The following is a 6,992-nucleotide window of genomic DNA, read 5'->3' as shown; positions in this document are numbered from 1 at the left end:
AAGGGATGTTGCAATCCGAAGAGAAAAGTCAACACGTAGTACAGCGTCAAGGAGGAGAAAAATAACATCTAAGAAAAAAATTCAGCATGAAATTAAAGGAGAACCTGACTATGATCCCATTTCCCCATCTGAGCCCAGAAGATAAAAACTGTAATAAATTCATTCATCTACACCCACTTTAAATATCGGAGCCGATCAGCAGTTTCACTGATGTACGGCCAGACTTTGAAGTCTGCCTTAGCTCTGGAATTCGACCAGCCACTTTCCAGACCATGTAATGTATTGCAGCTCTTTCCACATTATGCATTCCAGATGGCCACAGTAATTCTTTGTGCATTTTCTCCTTTCTTATTTGGGTTACTGGGGTAATTTGGGAATAAAGTGTGTATGCTGCAAAGTGAAAATTGACATACACTTACTGCCCTGAGCTGCTCGGTGATATTAAAGAAACCGAAAGAGTTAAAAATATAGACCGTAAATGGAGGGGGGTGGAGAGAAAGGATGGAGGAAAGCTTCTTAAGCAGTTATTTTTGCTGCTTGCCAAATGAGGGGCCCTGGCTGCCTTGAAACACTAGTTACTGCTTCGTGACTATCTAGGGAGGTTACTAACCATTCTCCCTCTCAGTGCTCCCCTCGGCTAACATGTTACCGTCTTGACCTTAGGTGATCGTAGGATTTATCCGCAAATAGGGATAAGGCTGGGAATGAAAAGAGTGCTGTTAAAAATTACACCTGGGTAGTGGACTTAAACCCCATTTACAAATCAGGACATGTGTTCACATAACATTGAAGAGTAACTTCTAAAAGGATGTTGAGCGGTTTAAATGCTGGTTTTATTTAATTCAGCACTTGCTCAGTGCAAAGGGTCTGCCAAGTGGCTGTTGACCCTTGGGTTTGTGGTGACTGGACTCTCCAGGTCCCCACACAAAGTCAACACATGCAGTTAATAGGCAAAAAGCGTTTGGTCACCAGACGGGCCGCTTTGCCTCGGCAGCACTCACCCTCACTTAGTCCAGCTTGCCCTGAGCTGATTTATGTGGAATCCTATGGCTGTGACTGAGTGTGCCTTTGGGTTGCTCCATTGTTTCTATTCAGATTGTGAGAGGAATCTGTGACTGAGGTGAAATAATGGCATGGAATCCTTTCTAGCAAAGGAGACAGTCTTTTTTAAAAATGTTTTTTAAGGCTGCATTAAAATATCTCTAGTGCCAATGCCATGTGTGTTTTAAAAATATTTTTTAAGGCTGCATTTAAATATCTCTAGTGCCAACGCCATGTGTATTTTAAAAGATGTTTTTCTATGCAAGTCCCCTTTGGTGTATGGTTACGGCTGTCATTCTCAAACTTTGCTATTCATCTGAATCATCTAGAACCCTTATTAAAATAGAGAGGCCAGGACCCGGTCCCCAGAGATTCTGATTAAATAGGTTTCATGAACATCTGGAAGAATCTACAGGAACTAAAAATCCAATGGAAACCAAGCCCCTTACAATCGTATTTCTCATTTTCTCATCAAATTCTCGATCCTGTCCATGAAAAATAGCTCTGGAAATTTAGCCAGGTTTCTAGTTTCCGTGCAAGGAATGATTCTCCCTCCAAGCCATCTGAAAACAACGGCTCTCATCTGGTGAAGAAAGACGAATTTTATTTTCTAAGACACCAAACAAACTATTGCAAGCATTCTGCTCTTTTTCCAAGCGGTTTTCATTTTCTACCCTAGTGGGGAGGCCTGTGCACACAGGGCGGTTTTCTTTGCGACGAGGCAGGAAGCTGAGGAGTGTCTTCTCCCTTGGGAGCTGCAGCTTGCGTTTCACAGACGCAAGAGGCTCCCAGTTTTGGAGGAGGCAACTGGAATTCTGGACCTGGAGCCAAACTCCCAAATATTCTAGGGCAGCACAACAGAAAAAACATGTGTATTTGTGTTTGTGTTTCCTTGCTCAGGCAAAGACATGGACAGATAAATCTCGCAGAAACATTTCATTTTTCTGGGACACTCAGAGAAATCAGACCATGTTTATTTGCACAAAGACTGCTGTGTGATTCAGATGCTCACCCAGTCAGGATCCACTTTGCCATGTAAAACACAGGCTCTTCTGAATTTTTTTTTTTAGTTTTTTTTTTTCTTACTGTAACAATATTACATTTTTTTAAACACTCGGGGAAAAAAAAAAAAACAGAATGGACGACAAGAAAAGCAAACCACCCAAAGCCCTATCTTTCAGAGAAAACACATGTTAATATTTTAGAGTCTTGCCTTCCAAGTTTTATATCTTCATAGTGCAGATATGAAAAAATGAAAATTGTCATTAGTATACCGTTTGATAATCAGGTTTTCACATGATATATTTTGAGAATTACTCCATATTGTTAAATATTATTCAAAAACAAGATTTTTAGTTTTTTTGGGGGGGGCTGCATCAGAAAGATAGATTTTTTAAAAACCTGCCTGCTGGCTGACATTTAAATCATTTCCTTTTAAAACATGTTTATATATTGCTGTAATTAATAGCCTTAGGTTAAAATTTCTATTTAACATAATTGATAAATATATTAAAGGTCTTGGTGCATATTGCCAACTTGGAACCTGGGCATTTTGATTCTATCATTGGCCCATAGTTGATAGGTGTCTGTGAGGACGAACGCTTGCAGTGAAAAGTTTGTATTCTGTAGGGGAAACCCCGCCAAATTCCCCATGGGAAGGTTGAGAAGTCACTAATACTTACGCCGAAGTTTCTGACCATGGTCACTTTTCTGGATTTAGTATAATGGCAGGAGCTGTGAATTCTAGGATATGAAGAATGGGGTTTGCAGTGGATGGGATTTTTCTTGGTCTCCCGATAGCTGTCATTACCTATGTTAACTTTTGGGAGAATAACAGAAACAAAACGGGTCTCATTCAGATTAGAATCTGGACAGAAAAAGAGCATTTTCCCACTGACCTCTTCCTGTGAACCAACAACTTACACGGTATAAGAAACAAGTATGATGAAGGGAAGTGACAATTTAGTGTTTTCTTAAACTTTGTGGTCTAGACCTACTATTTATATTTTTAATCTATACCCTTGTCGCTTTCATTCAGCAGCCACCCTCCTGCATCTCCATCCCAGTCTCCGTGCTTCAGCTATACTCACCTCCTAGTGATCTCTCTCTCCTAATACCTGCTTTACCCCACCACACTGTCTTCTCTGCCAGGAACACTCTCCATCCCCTCCTACACCCCTCCTAGGGGAACTTCTGCTTTCCCGTCAGATCACAGCTTAAACAAGTTTCAAACCAGGAAAGTGCAGACAACTGGGGCCTTGCACTTCAAAGAAGACCCTCCATCAATATCAGGGCATGCAGGTACTTCAGAATTTTGCGAACCTGGTGGACAGAAATTGAAAACAATCTTTTATTAAAAACTGCAAACATTGTTATCTGGTGGGAGGTAGAGACTTAAATACTTCTTAAGGACAGGCCATCCCTTTGTCCAAGAAAACCACCCCAAGTGGGAGATATGTGTAGAGCCAGGGTTTGCACTGGCAATAAAAATGTTTTAAGGAGCTAACAATGTTTTGTGAGTGAGAAGGAAAATGTATTTCTACGAAGGAGGCAGGGAAGCATCTCTACATTGCTCTTTTTTTTTTTTTTTTAGCTTGCTTTTGGAGATATATGAAGCAAAATGTCTTCTCACCTTGACCTTGGAGCTGGGTCGAAACATTTGCGGTTAGAGAAAAGGGCCTAGAAACAGAAACTCTTTTCACAGGAGACTCTGTGAGGCTGCTAGAACAATAAGAATTTTTTGGAACCTCAAGCGACAACACTCAGCATCTATATGATACCCCAAAGATGGGTGTCTTGTTTCCCATCACATGTTGTGACTGGTTTTTGCAATTAGGTAGGGAAACAATGGTCCTTTGGTAATTACTGTATAGCAACATTAAAAAATTTACCTATAAGGACCAGTGATGTTTTCGCTAACTCTCCTGGGTGTCTAGGTAAATGATTATACCATCTGGAATAAAAGATAATTTTTCTTTTCTTTTCTTATATATTTTTTTATTTCTATTTTATGTCTTTTCACAATGAAAGAAGCCACATGACAGCCAAGCTGGGTGGAATGATTTAAATGCTGTTGAGTTTCTGAGCAGCTGTGGGAATGATGGATTTGAGAGCAGAGAGGTGAGAGGCTAGAGACAGAGGGAGCAGTAAGGACAACATTACGACACTTTAGGAGTGAAGTAATGATGTCTTTAACTAAGATAATGGATACAGATTTGAAAACAAAAAAAAATATATGTGCACACATACCCACATACATACATACATGTATATTTTAGATGCCCTACTGAGCTTTTTTGGTGACGTGGTAAATCAACAAAAACGAATCTTAGGCTTGAAGCCTGAAGCCTGGTGGTCTAATTAATTGTTAGCAGGAAATTATTTTTAATAGACAATGAAATCATTCGTTTATCTGTAAAGAGGTGATAGGAAGTATTTTAATTAAAACACCCAGTTTACAAAGACATTTAATACTGTGGATTCGAGAGAAATTCTCTGTTATTTCAATTTTTACTATTCCTTTGTGGTCTGAGACGTAATGCAGCCAAACTCGAACTCTGTTAATTAGCACGTGCGTGGTGCTTTTCCAGGCTCCAGAGCAACTTTATGGGCGTGTGATCTCATTTGGGTCTCACAGCAACCCTACGATATGCGTCATAACAGAAAATAGCGTCTGTGGAGCACTTTACAACTGCAAAACACTTTCCCTTGATACATCCTTTCAAGATCATGTACACATGGGTTACCAGAGACTTACTGTCCAGCCTAGTGGCGGTGCTACTTGGAGTTCCCTGGGCTCAAGGTGCTGTTTTGCAGTCCCATGTCTTGGTGCTTCTGGTTCCCTGCAGTAAAATATCCTCCCTGCCTTGTCCAGCAGCTGAGACTCTGTAACATTCAGGAAGAGCCTCTCTATCTTCCCCAGGAGGATGATGGAGGCAGGTGGTGGGGGAAGTGAGGACATGCGCAGGCAGCATAGTCCTTGGGAGCGAAGGGCTCGATTGGGCTGGTGACTACAGTAGGACTGATGGGGTAACCCCCTGCCTAAGGCAGCACAAGCTCAGGTCTTCGGCTGTCTCAGCTGTCCGTGGAGGTGTCAGTAGCACCCCGGCTATGCAAAACCTACATCACCTTGAACTCTGAGGCATCCTCCTTTTATGCTTCTGCTCCTTAGGCAGCTCATTCCTATCTACAAAGAGAACGATGCTGGACACTCATCCCACGACCCTTGCCCACCACCCCTACAAGGTCCCGTCAACTTTTAATTTTTTTTTGAATCCTACTTTTTCTCGGAGGAGAAAAGAAAAAGATAGAAGTGTTTTATAAAGGGAAATCAAACAATGGAGCAGAGCAGCTCGGGGATCCAGCTGTCATTTATTACATCTCCCGTTACGGTATCACTTCCTCCAGGAAGCCTTTCTTAGGCGTCTAGCCGGGGCTCGGTGCACCCACCCGCCCGTATGCTCTCGCCCCTTTACTCACCCATATTTTGATATATAGAGTAAATGACACTTTCTTGGTGACAAGGGACAGAGTCTCAATTCAAATTAGCTCAATGAAATAAAGCAAGTAAGGCACAAGCAAAATGAAATAAAAGGAGGAGGGGTTTACTGGATCAAATAGTCAAGCCACAGAAAAGAGCTGGGCTGGCCCCAGGCCTCAGTGCTGTTGGGAAGCTGCGCGTCTGTCTCATCTTTGCTCCTCTCAGGGAGTTGGTAGCATTCTTTCCTGCCATAGTGATGTCACTGGCCTAGATGGTGAGCAGGGAGGAAAAAAGTCTTCCCTACCAGCTTTAGTTTTCCCGGCTGGGGTAACAGGTTTATTCTTAGACCAGTCATTCTGGTCAGAGGGATGACACAGGTTGATCCCTGAGGCCGTGGGCTATTCCTGAAGGTGCAGTTGGGGGGAGAGACATGGCTAATGGAGAAATCTGTGACAGGAACCATCCTTCCCAGTTATGTCTTTTGGGAGCACTCATTCACCTGAAGTGTAACTGTTATAACTCATCTGTTCTTCACTTACCCTCAGCCCATCAAGGATGAGGATGGTATCTGGTTCCGATTTTGTGTCTTCGTTTTAGCGCAGGACCTGGAATTCAGTAAGGGTTCACTAAATATTTGATAAACGAAAGAACGAATGAATTAATTCACATGTGACAGTAGGGGCCAGATTAAATTAGGTCTCTAAACGGTAAACTCAGGCACAACTACAATGCACATCATCTCAGATACATTCTTATATGAAATGGAATATAGAACGCAGAGGCTCTGAGCTTCTGGGTGATTCTTTTTCACTTTCTAAACCACAAGAGAGTGGGAATGAAGCAGATGAGGCAGACGTGAGTACCTTCGAAACACTTCTGCACCCCGAAGGTTTCAACCTATCTGACTGTCAGATATTCAAGTCTCTTGCTGTGACCCAGCCCCTCCTCACACTGCCCCTGCCAAGGCAGATGCTCTGAATCGGTCTAGACGTCTCCAACTCCCCCAGGTAATGTCGAAGAGCTCACATTATGGTTAGCTGGAGTAATAGAACATTTTTCCTTCATAACCTTCCTAAATGCCTACGTGGCAATATCACTCTTAGAAAAGAAATACTTTGTTTTAAACCACCCTGTTTGCAAATAAAAAATTAGGTCGACATGACTCTCTCCTAGTACTTTGTTTACATTGCATTTTGCCCATGAGGAATGTTTTGAATTTGAGCAAATTAAACACTCTCCAAACGTGGTGCTTAAAATAATAAAGAACTCTCTGGAACATTTAAGCTGAGCTGGAGTCTTTCTTGACAACACCTGTGATTCACCAGCTGTTGCCATGGAATTTGGCTGTGGAGCTGCAGTGTGCTTTTCCCAACATTCGTTTGGCAGATATCATTACATTCAGTAATACACTTAAAGTCCTAAAGAGAACCTTTGCCTTCCCTATGGCTTGCTAGACAGGGAATGAAGTTGT

The 6,992-nt window shown here is 42.0% G+C and overlaps 1 long non-coding RNA gene across 11 annotated transcripts in view; it reads right to left on the bottom strand.

Annotated features, from left to right (window-relative positions):
• Positions 1–1,623: 1,623 nt before the first annotated feature.
• The window catches only part of LOC107195934, a 48,515-nt gene continuing 43,146 nt past the window's right edge, over positions 1,624–6,992 (bottom strand). For 6 of the 11 annotated variants that reach the window (XR_003047512.1, XR_003047509.1, XR_003047508.1 and 3 more), the window contains one exon: positions 1,624–6,126. This is a non-coding gene — a long non-coding RNA (uncharacterized LOC107195934). The remainder of the gene's footprint in view (positions 6,127–6,992) is intronic. The other 5 variants (XR_003047510.1, XR_003047516.1, XR_001517252.2 and 2 more) reach the window with 4 other exon arrangements.

The sequence above is a fragment of the Pteropus alecto genome, unplaced genomic scaffold (assembly GCF_000325575.1).
Source record: "Pteropus alecto unplaced genomic scaffold, ASM32557v1 scaffold206, whole genome shotgun sequence".
NCBI lineage: Eukaryota > Metazoa > Chordata > Mammalia > Chiroptera > Pteropodidae > Pteropus > Pteropus alecto.
Note: the sequence above shows the minus strand (reverse complement) of the source record. Positions and strands in the feature narration are given on the sequence as shown.